Source organism: Pseudorca crassidens, chromosome 6, assembly GCF_039906515.1.
Source record: "Pseudorca crassidens isolate mPseCra1 chromosome 6, mPseCra1.hap1, whole genome shotgun sequence".
Lineage (NCBI taxonomy): Eukaryota > Metazoa > Chordata > Mammalia > Artiodactyla > Delphinidae > Pseudorca > Pseudorca crassidens.
In genome coordinates this window covers 44,060,831-44,076,391 of record NC_090301.1, presented here as the reverse complement: position 1 = coordinate 44,076,391, position 15,561 = coordinate 44,060,831, and the positions used below count along the sequence as shown (strand labels likewise).

The following is a 15,561-nucleotide window of genomic DNA, read 5'->3' as shown; positions in this document are numbered from 1 at the left end:
GAACCTCCATACTGTTCTCCATAGTGGCTGTATCAATTTACATTCCCACCAACAGTGCAAGAGGGTTCCCTTTTCTCCACACCTTCTCCAGCATTTGTTGTTTGTAGATTTCCTGATGATGCCCATTCTGACTGGTGTGAGGTGATACCTCATTGTAGTTTTGATTTGCATTTCTCTAATAATTAGTGATGATGAGCAGCTTTTCGTGTGCTTCTTGGCCATCTTTATGTCTTCTTTGGAGAAATGTCTATTTAGGTCTTCTGCTCGTTTTTCAATTGGGTTGTTTGTTTTTTTAATATTGAGCTGCTTGAGCTGTTTATATACTTTGGAGATGAATCCTTTGTCTGTTGATTCGTTTGAAAATATTTTCTCCCATTCTGAGGGTTGTCTTTTCGTCTGTTTATGGTTTCCTTTGTTGTGCAAAAGCTTTTAAGTTTCATTAGTCCCATTTGTTTATTTTTGTTTTTATTTCCATTACGCTAGGAGGTGGATCAAAAAAGATCTTGCTGTGATTTATGTCAGAGTGTTCTTCCTATGTTTTCCTCTAAGAGTTTTATAGTGTCCTTACATTTAGGTCTCTAATCCATTTTGAGTTTATTTTTGTGTATTGTGTTAGGGAGTGTTCTAATTTCATTCTTTTACATGCAGCTGTCCAGTTTTCCCAGCACCACTTACTGAAGAGACTGTCCTTTCTCCATTGTATATCCTTGCCTCCTTTGTCATAGATTAGTTGACCACAGGTGCGTGGGTTTATCTCTGGGCTTGCTATCCTGTTTCATTGATCTGTGTTTCTGTTTTTGTGCCAGTACCATATTGTCTTGATTAATGTAGCTTTGTAGTATAGTCTGAAGTCAAGGAGTCTGATTCCTCCTGCTCCGTTTTTTTCCCTCAAGACTGCTTTGGCTATTCGGGGTCTTTTGTGTCTCCATACAAGTTTTAAGATTTTTTTTTTCTAGTTCCGTAAAAAATGCCATTGGTAATTTAATAGGGATTGCATTGAATCTGTAGATTGCTTTGGGTAGTATAGTCATTTTCACAATATTGATTCTCCCAATCAAAGAACATGATATTTCTCTCCATCTCTTTGTATCATCTTTCATTTCTTTCATCAGTGTCTTATAGTTTTCTGCATACAGGTCTTTTTTCTCCCTAGGTAGGTTTATTCCTAGGTATTTTATTCTTTTTGTTGCAATGGTAAATGGGAGTGTTTCCTTAATATCTCTTTCAGATTTTTCATCATTGGTGTATAGGAATGCAAGAGATTTCTGTGCATTAGTTTTGTATCCTGCAACTTTACCAAATTCATTGATTAGCTCTAGTAGTTTTCTGGTGGCATCTTTAGGATTCTCTATGTATAGTATCATGTCATCTGCCAACAGTGACAGTTTTACTTCTTCTTTTCCAATTTGTATTCCTTTTATTTTTTTTTCTTCTCTGATTGCTGTGGCTAGGACTTCCAAAACTATGTTGAATAATAGTGGTGAGAGTGGACATCCTTGTCTTGTTCCTGATCTTAGAGGAAATGGTTTCAGTTTTTCACCATTGTGAATGATGTTTTCAGTGGGTTTGTTGTATATGGCCTTTATTATGTTGAGGTAGGTTCCCTCTATGCCCACTTTCTGGAGTGTTTTTATCATAAATGGGTGTTGAATTTTGTCAAAAGCTTTTTCTTCATCTATTGAGATGATCATATGGTTTTTATTCTTCAGTTTGTTAGTATGGTATATCACATTGATATCCGTATATTGAAGAATCCTTTCATCCCTGGGATGAATCCCACTTGATCATGGTGTATGATCCTTTCATTGTATTGTTGGATTCTGTTTGCTAGTATTTTGTAGAGGATTTTTGCACCTATATTCATCAGTGATATTAATCAGTAATTGTCTTTTTTTGTAGTATCTTTGTCTGGTTTTGGTATCAGGGTGATCATGGCCTCATAGAATGGGTATGTTCTGTCCTCTGCAATTTTTTGGAAGACTTTGAGAAGGATGGGTGTTAGCTCTTCTCTAAATGTTTGATAGAATTCACCTGTGAAACCATCTGGTACTGGACTTTTGTTTGTTGGTAGATTTCTATTTTTATTTTATTTATTTATTTTTTGTGGTACGTGGGCCTCTCACTATTGTGGCCTCTCCTGTTGTGGAGCACAGGCTCTGGACGCACAGGCTCAGCAGCCATGGCTCATGGGCCCAGCCACTCCGCAGCATGTGGGATCTTCCTGGACCGGGGCACGAAGCCATGTCCCCTGCATTGGCAGGCAGACTCTCAACCACTGCGCCACCAGGGAAGCCCCTGTTTGTTGGTAGATTTTTAATCACAGTTTCAATTTCATTACTTGTGATTGGTCTGTGTATATTTTCTATTTCTTGCTGGTTCAGTCTTGGAAGGTTATACCTGTCTAAGGATTTGTCCATTTCTTGCAGTTTGTGCATTTTTTTGGCATAGAGTTGCTTGTAGTAGTCTCTTAGGATGCTTTATATTTCTGCAGTGTCTGTTGTAACTTCTCCTTTTTCATTTCTAATTTTATTGATTTGAGTCCTCTCCTTTTTCTTGATGAGTTTGGCTAATGGTTTATCAATTTTGTTTATCTTCTCAAAGAACCAGCTTTTCGTTTTATTGAACTTTGCTATTGTTTTCTTTGTTTCTATTTCATTTATTTCTGCTCTGATCTTTATGATTTCTTTCCTTCTGCTAACTCTGGGTTTTGTTTGTTCTTCTTTCTCTAGTTCCTTTAAGTGTAAGGTTAGATTGTTTATTTGAGATTTTTCTTGTTTCTTTTTTTTTTTTTTGCGGTATGCAGGTCTCTCACTGTTGTGGCCTCTCCCATTGCAGAGCACAGGCTCTGGACACGCAGGCTCAGCGGCCATGGCTCATGGGCCCAGCTGCTCCACGGCACGTGGGATCTTCCCGGACCGGGGCTTGAACCCACATCCCCTGCATCGGCAGCCAGACTCTCAACCACTGCGCCACCAGGGAAGCCCATTTCTTGAGGTAGGCTTGTATAGCTATAAACTTCCCTCTTAGAACTGCTTTTGCTGCATCCCATAGGTTTTGGATCGTCGTGTTTTCATTGTCATTTGTCTCTAGGTATTTTTTGATTTCCTCTTTGATTTCTTCAGTGACCTCTTGGTTATTTAGTAACGTATTGTTCAGCCTCCATATGTTTGTTTTCTTTACATTTTTTTCCCCTGTAATTAATTTCTAATCTCATAGCATTGTGGTCAGAAAAGATGCTTGATATGATTTCATTTTTCTTAAATTTACTGAGACTTGATTTGTGACCCAGGATGTGATCTGTCCTGGAGAATGTTCTGTGTGCTCTTGAGAAGAAAGTGTAATCTGCTGTTTTTGGATGGAATGTCCTATAAATATCAGTTAAATCTATCTGGTCTATTGTGTCATTTAAAGCTTGTGTTTCCTCAGTAATTTTATGTTTGGATGATCTGTCCATTGCTGTAAGTGAGGTGTTAAAGTCTCCCACTATTATTGTGTTACTGTCAATTTCCTCTTTTATAGCTGTTAGCAGTTGCCTTATGTATTGAGGTGCTCCTATGTTGGGTGCATATATATTTATAATTGTTATATCTTCTTCTTGGCTTGATCCATTGATGATTATATAGTGTCATTCCTCGTGTCTTGTAACATTCTTTATTTTAAAGTCTATTTTATCTGATATGAGTATTGCTACTCCAGCTTTCTTTTGATTTCCATTTGCATGGAATATCTTTTTCCATCCCCTCGCTTTCAGTGTGGATGTGTCCCTAGGTCTGAAGTGGGTCTCTTGTAGACAGCATATATATGGGTCTTCTTTTTGTACCCATTCAGCCAGTTTGTGTCTTTTGGTTGGAGCATTTAATCCATTCAGGTAATTATCAATATGTATGTTCCTATGACTCTTTTCTTAATTGTTTTGGGTTTGTTTTTGTAGGTCCTTTTCTTCTCTTGTGTTTCCCACTTAGAGAAGTTCCTTTAGTATTTGTTGTAGAGCTGGTTTGATGGTGCTGATGCCTGTTAGCTTTTGTTTTGATTTCTCCATCGAATCTGAATGAGATCCTTACCGGGTAGAGTAATCTTGGTTGTAGGTTCTTCCATTTCATCACTTTAAATATGTCATGCCACTCCCTTTTGGCTTGTAGAGTTTCTGCCGAGAAATCAGCTGTTAACCTTACGGGAGTTCCCTTGTATGATATTTGTCGTTTTTCCCTTGCTGCTCTCAATAATTTTTCTTTGTCTTTAGTTTTTGCCAGTTTGATTACTATGTGTCTCGGCATTTTTTCCTTGAGTTTATCCTGTATGGGAGTCTCTGCACTTCCTGGACTTGGGTGGCTATTTCCTTTCCCATGTGAGAGAAGTTTTCAACTATAATCTCTTCAAATATTTTCACAGGTCCTTTCTCTCTCTCATCTCCTTCTGGGACCCCTATAATGCGAATGTTGGTGCATTTAATGTTGTCCCAGAGGCCTCTTAGGCTGTCTTCGTTTCTTTTCATTATTTTTTCTTTATTCTGTTCCACAGCAGTGAATTCCACCGTTCCGTTTCCAGGTCACTTATTCATTCTTCTGCCTCAGTTATTCTGCTATTGATTCCTTCTAGTGTAGTTTTCATTTCAGTTATTGTATTGTTCATCTCTGTTTGTTTGTTCTCTAATTCTTCTAGGTCGTTTTTAAACATTTCTTTGCCTCCATTCTTCTTCCGAGGTCCTGGATCATCTTCACTATCAGCATTCTGAATTCTTTTTCTGGAAGGTTGCCTATCTCCACTCGATTCATTTGTTTTTCTGGGGTTTTATCTTGTTCCTTCATCTGGTACATAGCCCTCTGCCTTTTCATCTTGTCTGTCTTTCTGTGAACGTGGTTTTTGTTCCACAGGCTGCAGGATTGTAGTTCTTCTTGCTTCTGATGTCTGCCCTCTCTTCTTGCTATGGTAGGCTTGAAGTCCTATTTCCTTGCTCGCTATCAACCAGAACCACTCTTATCTCCTAGACGCTGCCCACATTCCTTGTCATGCAGTCTTCTTCATCTTCAATTCAGAAACAGCAAATCAAATCTTCCTTATGCTTTGTATCTCTGACTTCATCTTCTGTGACCAGCCAGAGCGGGGGGAAAATAATCTGGCTTTTTTTTTTGGCGTGTGGCATGTGGGATCTTAGTTCCCTGACCAGGGATTGAACCACACCCTCTACAGTGGAAGCTCGGAGTCTTAACCACTGGACTGCCAGGGAAGTCCCTCTTCTGGTTTTTTTTTTTTTTCTTTCCTGTTGTGAAGACAGCTGTGAATTGTATTGCTGTGTGTGTGTGGGTAGTCTGTTCTTAAGATTTTTTTTTCTCTTTGCCCTTGTTTTAGCAGTTTTACAATTATATGCCTTATTGTGTTTCCTTTATGTTTATTCTGCTTTCACTTCATCATTCTTTTGAATCTGTGGCTTGTTCTTGTTTTTGAAAAATTATCAGCCATCATCTCTTCAAATGTTGTTTCTGTCCCATTTTCTCCCTCCTCTCTTTTTGGAACTCCAATTACATGTATAACAAGCTATTCCACTGTAATTTCTGTCTTTCACACTGTTTTCTCTACTTTTCATTCTTTTTTTCTCTCCATCCTTCAGTTTGGATATTTTCTTGTGGTCTGTATTCTAGTTCATTAATTCTTTCTTAAGCTGTGCTTAAACTGCCTTGAAAACAATCCATTGCTTTGTTATTGTACTTCTCAGTTCTAGAATTTCTATTCAGCTCTTTTGTATAGTTTTTAGTTCCCTGTCAAAATTCTAAATCTTTTTTGTAGTTCCTTGAAAAGATTAAATGTTATTTTAAGTACCCATAGCTGATAATATCTGTATCCTCTATATCTCTTTCTATTTATCTATTATTTCTCTTACTATTTTAGCATGTTTTCTAGTATGCCTTGTTTTTTAGATTGAGTGCTGGAATTGACTATGAAAAATTGTAGAAAATTTTGAGGGCCAGAATGATGCTATTTTTCTTCTAAAGAGGATTTACCCTTGCAGGCAAGTGTCCAGAGGTACTAGTGATCTCAGATTATTTTAATTCAATCAGTTATTAAGGTGATTTGAAACTGGCTCTTCTATTTTAGTTCACTTACTCCTAGAGTGTAGCATTTGGGGATGCCACCTGAAGCTGGGGGTGTTACTAGCCCCATATTACCATTTAATTGCTTGAACTTGTCTTTATGCTGCTAACCCTATGAGTCTATGAAAAGTTCATTTCAGCTTTTAGCCTATTAGCTGATCCTTCAGAAATTAATAGATGTTCCAGACAGCAGGCTTCCTATTTGTGTTTCCTTCTTTTCCTGGACCTTGGCCCTGTAATTCTTCACAGGCTCCCTGATACCGGCTTTTCTATTTGTTCTCATTGATTGGAATTACCAGGTTCACCATTACAGGAAAAATACATAATTTTTAAACCTTGCAAGACATTATTACTGTTGTTTTATATCACTCATTGTTTATATAGGTTTACCTACATATTTATCATTTTCTTCATTCTTCATCCTTCTATAGATGCTTTAGAATTTTCTTTACTATGAGTATATTGATGATACATGCTTTTGTTTTTGTCACAAAATGACTTTATTTTGTCTTTATTCTTGAAAAATATTGTTGCTGAATCTAGTTTGACTATTATTTTTCAGTGTAACAGAGATACCATTTTACTTCCTTTTGGCTTCCATTGTTGCTGTACAAGTCAGCTATAAGTTTGCCTGTTGGTTATTTGGGTTTCTTGAATATATAGAATGGTGTCTTTCATAAATTCTGTAAAATTCTCAGTTATATTTTAAAATATTGGTCTCTCTCTTCTTTCCATCTGAGACTCCAATTGATTATGTTAGACCTTCTATTCTATCCTTTAAATATGTTAGACCTTCTATTCTATCCTTTAAATATGTTACCCTTTCTTTTACATATCCTATCTTTTTATCTCCCAGGGCTGCATTCTGTGTATTTTATTCTTCCTTATCTTATACCAGTTCTCTCTTCAGCTGTTTGTAATCTACTATTTAACCTATCCACTGAGTTCTTAATTTGGGACATTGTATTTTTCAGTGCTAGAGGTTTTGTTTTCTTCCTTTTGAATATGATCTATCTGGTTTTATAGGTTTTTCTTCCCTGCAGACTTTCTCCCCAAAATTTATCTTTTATTTATTTAAGCATAGTTGTTTTATAGCCTTTGGCTGATAATTCTGGTATCTGAATGTTTACAAATCTGTTTCTTTTGTCTGTTGTTTTTCCCTGTTCTTGTTTGTAGTATTTTGTTTATTAACTTGGTTATCTTTGGCTGCCTTGTAGCCATTGTACTTAAGAAATATTACAGAAAATTCTGAGATCTAGAATAGTTATTTTTTCCAGAGAGGTTTTGAATTGGCTTCTGCCAGATACCTAGGAACATTAATTATATCACCATAACAGGGCCACATTGAATCAAGTCCCTTGGTCTACCTCAATGATGGAAATGTATACTGTAATACCACATATGTGCTGGTTTGTTTCTAGTTAACCCTTAGTCTCAGAGTAAGTCTTTGAGATCCCAGCTCATTGTGCGAAGTGTCTATTATTAGATTCCTCACCTTGTCTGACACTGAGCTTCTTTTTTTTCTGATCTTCTCATTCAAATGAAGTTGTCAACATGAAAGTTCAAATTTACTGGGATTGGCAAACACCTTCAGGCCAAAAGAGGACTCTGTATTGGTTTACCTCCTTATGTTCCTCTGTCCCCTTCAGGCTTTGCCTGCTAATTTCTTACAATCTTGTCAGCTCTTCATTAATTTTAAGAAGATTTTCAAAAATTATGTATCCAGTATATTTAGTTTTTTTCAACAGAAGGACTCATCCAGTAATATACTTTGCTATAACCAAAAAAGGAGGAGGAGGACAACCTTGTGAATATTGTAAATATTTTTCCATTCTAATTTTGCTGCATTCGAGTCAGAAAATATAGTGTCAAGTCTTTGGAGGCAGAGTATATTAATATTTTGATATGTATCCTTTGAAGTTTAAATAACATAGTACTGCATTTCTTTAACCTAATGAGTTGAACCTGTTTGCAATGACTATCATTACAATTATTGCTGCCATCTTTTGCCTCATCTTTTTACTTCAATCATTGTTGAAGCCACCACCTGCATAAAGGTATAACCTGACAGCATGCTGTCTCAGCTGTACTATGGATCTCCTGCTTTCTACTCTTGGCCTTTTCTACCACCACTGCCTGGGACACCTGCAAGAACCTCTCACCACTGTGACATGGGCAAACCAAGAATTTCAGATGAGTTAAAAACTGAGTATCCCTTGATCAACGAAGCAGATGAGCTGAAGAATAAATGTTCCTCTCTTCTACCCCTTGGGTATATAATTCTGAAGTGCATTCTACATGGCTCCTCAGAAGACCCTAGTGGATTGAGCCCCATGCTGATCAACTCAGTAATGCACTCTTAAGTAGACTTGCCCTCCTTCTCAGTTTCACTCTTGTCAGTCCCTTATTCCTGTTCCTTGGGATTCTTTTCCAAAGTAAACTGCCTGCATACAAGACCTTGATTCAGGCTCTCTTCTTTGAGGGAAGCTAGTAAAAGACACCATGCTTTCTTCCTGAGTTTTGTTTCTTTTTCTCCTTTCCTACCATTTATTGTATAATCAAATGTGCTTCTGCTGTTTTGAAAGTTACTCATTCTACTTTTATTCTACTGGTGGTTACCCTTAACTTACTGAACCAAGGGCATTACCTAAAGTTTATCAATATCTCAATCTTTTCTCCAAACAAACCAATAACTGGTTCTTAACACACTTAACTGGTTCTTAACACACTTTGACATATATCTATTTGTATCATTTAACGTTTAAATTCCAGATTCATACTGATCAAGTGGGTTTATTTGTAGTAATTGAGGATTTAAACAATAATAAAGTACTCAATGCTTTACTCATTCACACATATCTCACTGCCTGCTCCTGGACTCATCGCTCTTTTACCTGGACTGTGGCCTATAATAGTTATTTAAAGAGGATATATGATAAATTTTCTGTAATATTTATTTATTCTTGCATTTATAGTTTAAAGAATGATTATTTCCTGAAGTTTGTTTGAGAAACTACTACTGGAAGTGCTGACAATGGTTACAGACAGGTGGACTTTTCAAAGGAGTCAGCACAGCAAGGCTGACTCTTACATGGAGGTCTCAGGACCCAATACAAGCAATGGAAACAAAGAGAAAGATAATTATATACTGTTATTTAACCATTTGTCCTATGTTGAAACTAGAGGCTTAAAATACCCAAAGAATGATTTTTTTTGGCTGCGTGATTATGCACTTGTAATGGAAGAAAGCTCTTAAGGAGGCTGCCTGCTGATGAGTGAGAACATTTTGATAGGCAATTTGTGAGTTTTGATGCTCTTGAAAAACAATATATCTGCACGGAATCTAGATTGGCCAGTGAACTGATTGATAAACTGAATGTGGCTTGCATCAGCTCTTGTCTCAAGAGAGAAGTATTATGTGTTTAACCACTAAATGGTTAACTGCTTGTGAATGGAATTTTTTTTTTTTTTAGGTATAATTGACGTACAGTATTATATGTTTCAGGTGTACAACATAGTGATTCACAACTTTTAAAGGTTATATTCCATTTATATTTATTATAAAATATTGACTATGTTACCTGTGTTTTACAATATATCCTTGTACGTATTTATTTTATACATAGTAGTTTGTTCTTAAAGGAGCTGTTGAGCTAAGACTGCAACCTAGTGGTGAGTTTGTTATTGAAAAAAAGTGGCTGGGCCATTGATGAATGCTGCATTTGAATTCAAAGTGGGAATGAGCGCACAGACAAGTGTGCTGGTGCCCTCCTTGTGTAGACCGTCCTTCAAATCATGTTAAGTGGGCTAGAAACGAAGAAAGGATAACTTAATCGGATTCCTGAAGCTGTTCACCTGATGTAACATTTTCTACCTTGTCTGACACTTCTGATCACATCTCTTAGTTTCTCTTTAAAGATGCAGTAACACAACATTATAAATCAAATATACTCCAATATGAAAAATAAATTTAAAAAAAAAGAAAAAAAATTTTTTTAATTTAAAAAAAAGGTGCAGTAAGACCTTGATGGGACCAGTGTATCTTATCTTCTCACACTAGTTGGACTAATTTCCCTTATTTGCTTGTTTAATCAGTTCTATTTTAGGGCAGACTTTCAGTTGCTTTTATTTTTGTGTTTGAAGCAATTCAAATCACACTATTCTGTAATCCAAATTAATTAAATTTTGCATGTAACATGATTCTAAATATCATTCTCATTATAATGTTCAGCTTTTTACAGTTGTGGGTTCTTGTTTGGTTTGGTTTGGTTTGGTTTGGTTTGTGTGATCTTAGTTGCCCAAGCAGTGATGGAACCCAGGCCCACCTCAATGGAAGTGCAGAGCCCTAACCATTGGACCACCAGGGAATTCCCCCAGTTTTTTACAGTTTGATGTAGCTTTTATTTCTTAGAAATGCTTATTACTAGTTGTATCAATTACTATTTCATATTAGTTTGCATTAATATGGAAAAATTTATTGATACAATCATGCTGAGTCTTTATTCTTGCTGTGATCACTTTTCTTACACAAAGTATAGAATATCCAGGAGATATCTGTGTATGACAATTTGAATCTTTTAATTACTGTATATTCTAATCTCATTTTAAAAGTCTGCTTGAATCTTATCTCAATTTTCCTCATTTCTCATCAATCTTTTTAATCATATACTTAAAATTATTAATAGTTCAATCATTGTTTCTTGATTTTCATTGTCAGATCATCCTTGTTCCCTAGCACTCTAATTCTGTTAGATTATATTAACTGGGTTTTTTTTGGCCACACCCGCAGTATATAGGATCTTAGTTCCCTGACCAGGGATCGAACCCATGCCCCCTGCAGTGGAAGCGTGGAGTCTTAACCACTGGACCATCAGGGAAATCCCTTAACTTTCCTTTTATATAGCTTTATTTTACTTGCAAAACTTTACCTGTGATTTTTTTCTTTGTTTCTTTTTCTGGCAAAGCTTGGTATTTGAGTGTGAAGTCTGCTTATTCCATATGTGATAAAATCAGTCTTGTGCTTTCATAAGGGTTATCAAGAGATAATATCATTAGCTTTTAAATTCTTTCTTCATCTCAACTCTTCCATATTTAATTCAAATACATTTTCAGAAAATGTCCTAATTCTTTCAAATTTATATGCTCCTGAGTTTGGAGTATATGACTGTATAGCATTGCCACAAGCAGATAGCTCATGATTATAAGACTTACTGAAGTGGGTTGACCACATGAAGCCCATCTCAGTCAGTGAAATGATGTCCTCTACATAATTCTTAGGATTTTTTTGTCTCCGATGTCACCCTAATGAAATGGTTTTAGATTCTCTTGTGCTCTTTAAAACAGCTTTCTACAAAGGACAAATGAGGACCTGAGTTAAATGGGGTGAGCCAAGAAATTAGCCACTCTGATCAATGCAGAAATCAATGCTGGAATAATGAGTTATCTGTGAGAGCTTTCTCTTTTTCTACCACTCTTTGGGGATGTATATTGCGAAATCTGTCACACATAGATCATGGTGACTGACATGGCACTCTAAAGGCAATTTCTACTAAAATAAAAGTTCATGGGACTTGCAACAACATGGATGGACCCAGAGGGTATTATGCTTAGTGAAATAAGTCAGACAGAGAAAGACCAATACTGTATGTTATCACTTAATATGGAACCTGAAAAATAAACTAGAGAATATAACAAAAAGAAACAGACTCACAGATATAAAGAACAAACTAGTGGTTCCCAGTGGGGAGAGGGAAGAGGGAAGGAGCAAGATAGGGGTAGGGGATTAAGAAGCACAAACTAAATAAGCTACAAGGATATATTGTACAGCCCAGGAAATATAGCCAATATTTTATAATAAATATAAATGGAGTATAATCTATAAAAATTTTGAATCAGTTATGTTGTACACATGAAACTAATATAGCATTGTAAATCAACTGTACCTCAATTAAAAAAAAAGTTCATGGGGCAAAATGCTTTTCTATAAATTAATTAGTGTAATACTGTTAGGGAAACAAAATAAATCTCCCTTCCCCAATACACTTAATTATATTTTGGAAGCAGGAAGCAAATTAATAAAACAACATGGCAGGTCTCAAAGCCATTGATTTTCAATGGATTACTTAAAGCTATGTAAAATATATGATATGAGATACTTTTGATGACCCTTAAAATCTTTTTTAAAACAATAATGTCTTCGATAATTCAGGTTTATTAAGTGCTCCAGAAGTAATGTATGAAAAATGAGGGTACATTGTATACTGGAAAGTATCATTCTATAGTTAAAATTTTATTAACAAAAAATCATGTTGTGTAAATATGTATAAACTACTACAGGGATCTGAAAGCATCTTAATAGTGTCCTTTAAGAAAAGCTTATCCTTGAATAATGCCTTAGTTCTCATGTATGAGAGAAATCTATAAGGTTTATTTTTCAGCTCTCAAAGAGCTATTTTATCTGGCATTCTAACTATATCTAAAATAAATATAAGGAGTATGTTCTATTTTATGTCCTTCTCTAACAACAACAACAACCAAATCTTCAGTTAGTTGTTAATGTTATTACCTTAGATCTTCAGGAAAAGCTCCTGGATACAGAATTGTTTAAGGATACACTAGAATAAGTTACAGAATTAGGACTTTAGGTAAGGGAAGACAAAGCAAACATATTTTGACGCACAGAATCACAGATTTGGGGAGGGTAAGAGTGGTAGGAAAAAGAGGGGGAAAGTAAGTAGTTTTTACTTAAATGATGGACAGAATATATATAAATGACATCAAAAGAATTGGCATGCTCCCTTTTTTTTTTCACTTTATGGGTTTAAATAGATGATAGATGGCTAGAAAGAGAACATAGACACTCACCGTCCTCAAGTTTCTGATGTATTTGTGTATTTGGCCAAGGTCACACAGACTTAATGCAAGTCTTAATGGCCACATTTCCCGGCATTTCTTAGTGCAGCTTCCCAAAAGAGGGATTTACCACTGTTAACACTAGCTGCACAAGGTAAGTCCTTCCAGATCTGGGAAGCTTAATTTTGTCTTGTACTTTTCATACCAGGGGCATATATTACTATTTAGGAAGCCCTTAGGAAATATATGCCCCTATTGGAAAAAAAAATTGACATCTGGTACTCTGGTTTTCTAGTCTAACTCAGTGGCAAGCTCATTCAGAGGAAAAAACAGAATGAATGCCCAAATATTCATGAGTGGTATCTTGACTCCAGTTTATTTGGGTCTTGGAAAGCCTGTTTTCCTACCACATACTCTTTCCTCCTTCAATACCATATCCCCAAGTCACTACCTAGAGCAATAAATCAATGGGGTGTAGAGAAGTGAATAATGAATTTATGGATGATAAATCTTGGACAAGCTCAATGCTTTTTTTTATTTTTATTTTTTTATTTTGCGGTACGCGGGCCTCTCACTGTTGTGGCCTCTCCTGTTGCGGAGCACAGGCTCCAGACATGCAGGCTTAGCGGCCATGGCTCACGGGCCCAGCCGCTCCACGGCATGTGGGATCCTCCCGGACCAGGGCACGAACCCATGTCCCCTGCATCGGCAGGCGGACTCTCAACCACTGCGCCACCAGGGAAGCCCGCTCAATGCTTTTTATACTACTACAAAATTAAAATATATGTGAAAAAAAGCATCATAAAATTTATTTGCCATTCATGATTGCAAGAAGGTGATTCAAAATGAAGTAAATTTTTTCCCAGTAAATTCTCTCAGGTACATTTTTCTCCCTCCTTACCTATTAGCATAATGTTTGGGATAACAGTGGATAGAATAAGTCAAAACTGAGTTCCAGTCTCAGCTTGCATTTCTCTTTGTTCTTGTCACTCATTGTGAGCTACACAGACCAGTCATATCAGTAACACGTGGGGACTTGTTAAAAATGTAGCATCTCAGTCTTCATCCTGTATCTACGGAATTAGAATCTACATTTTAAAGACCCCCAGGTGATTCACATTAAATTTTGAAAAACGCTGCTTTGTGTAACTTTTTGTAACTGAATATCTCTCCTCCTTGGTTTCTCTTTGGTCAAATTATGAGGCAGATCTAGATAATGTGTAGGAATTTTTGAACTAGAAGGAACCTATAGTAAGGATTAGTGGTTTAGAGCATATGGACTATGGAACCATTGTGTCTGGGTTTGATTCCCAACTTTGCCACTTACTAAGTGGGCAGACTATATAGCCTCTCTGTGCCCCAATTTCCTCATTCAAAAACAGGAATTATAATAATTTCTACTTCATAAAGTTGATATGAATAATTGAATTTATTATATGTATTTAGATTAGTGCTTGATACAGAATAAGCACTATGTAAGTATCAACTCTTATTATGAGTTAAGATTCTTGACTGATAACATTCTAGAATGTATGGAGATGCCAACTGACTGACTTGAAAGTTGCTAGTGAGTATATGTAGAATCTAAAATATGAGACAAATGAATTTATGTACGAAACAGAAACAGAATCACAGGCATAGAGAACAGACATGTGGTTGCCAAGGTCAGGGGTGGGAGTTTGGGGTTAGCAGATGTAAACTATTATATATAGGATGGATAAACAACAAGGTCCTACTGTATAGCACAGGGAACTATATTCAATGTCCTGTGATAAACCATAATGGAAGAGAATATGAAAAAGAATATAAATATATATGTATAATTGAATCATTTTGCTGTACACCAGAAACTAACACAACATTGTAAATCAACTATGCTTCAATTAAAAAAAAAAAATTTTTAAAGGAAGTTACTAGTGAGGGCATTCTATCAGTATGAGTGTGGAGAATTGAGGAAAGCTTTATGGAAGAAATGGGAATTTAGAATAGTTTCATGGGATAACTAAATTGGGGAATGATTAGAGATAAAAGCATTAAGAGTATTCCAGGTAAAATAGACTTACAGGCAGTGGTAAACGTTTGGAGAGGGACAGAGGAAAGCAGCGATCATGTCTCCTAAGTTTCAGGAACTTTGAGGAAGGCATGGGGTGACTAGAGCAGAGGCTTGTTGGACAGTTGAAGGGCTGAGATTGGTTCCTCTCAATTATAGACTAAAAAATGTTAGCTTTAACTGTGAGGAATAGAGAATATATATACATATTTGTGGAGAAAATGGAATAAAGTGATAAAGGAAATCATTAATAGACAGGATGGCTCAGTAGAAGAGAGAGCAAAAGGAATAAGAAGCAAGATTTGGTCATTAGACATGAAGAATACATGGGGAGGAGGGAATTATAGCGCCAAGATTTTAAGTCTGAAGGACCAGAAATGTGATGGTGCTTTTAGCGAAAATGAGAATATTAGAAGCACAACTGCTTTGAGGAAAAGATATGTTTGTTTTAGAAGTGTTGAGTGCAGGTGATGGGAATACATCCAATAAATGATTTGGCAGCGGCTGTAGAAAGAGCACCATTCAGAACAAGGCCAATCATACTCTCACCTTTTATTGTTGTGTTACTGAGCA

General features: G+C 36.2%; 1 protein-coding gene across 2 annotated transcripts in view; it reads left to right on the top strand.

The window, feature by feature from the left end:
- The window catches only part of C6H2orf88 (chromosome 6 C2orf88 homolog), a 92,051-nt gene that overhangs the window by 10,952 nt on the left and 65,538 nt on the right, over nucleotides 1-15,561 (top strand). The window contains exon 2 of one of the 2 annotated variants that reach the window (XR_010944338.1): nucleotides 2,804-2,994. The gene's annotated coding sequence lies outside the window, so the exon portion shown is untranslated. Of the gene's footprint in view, nucleotides 1-2,803; nucleotides 2,995-15,561 lie in introns of those variants that run through there. The other variant, XM_067741209.1, reaches the window with a different exon arrangement.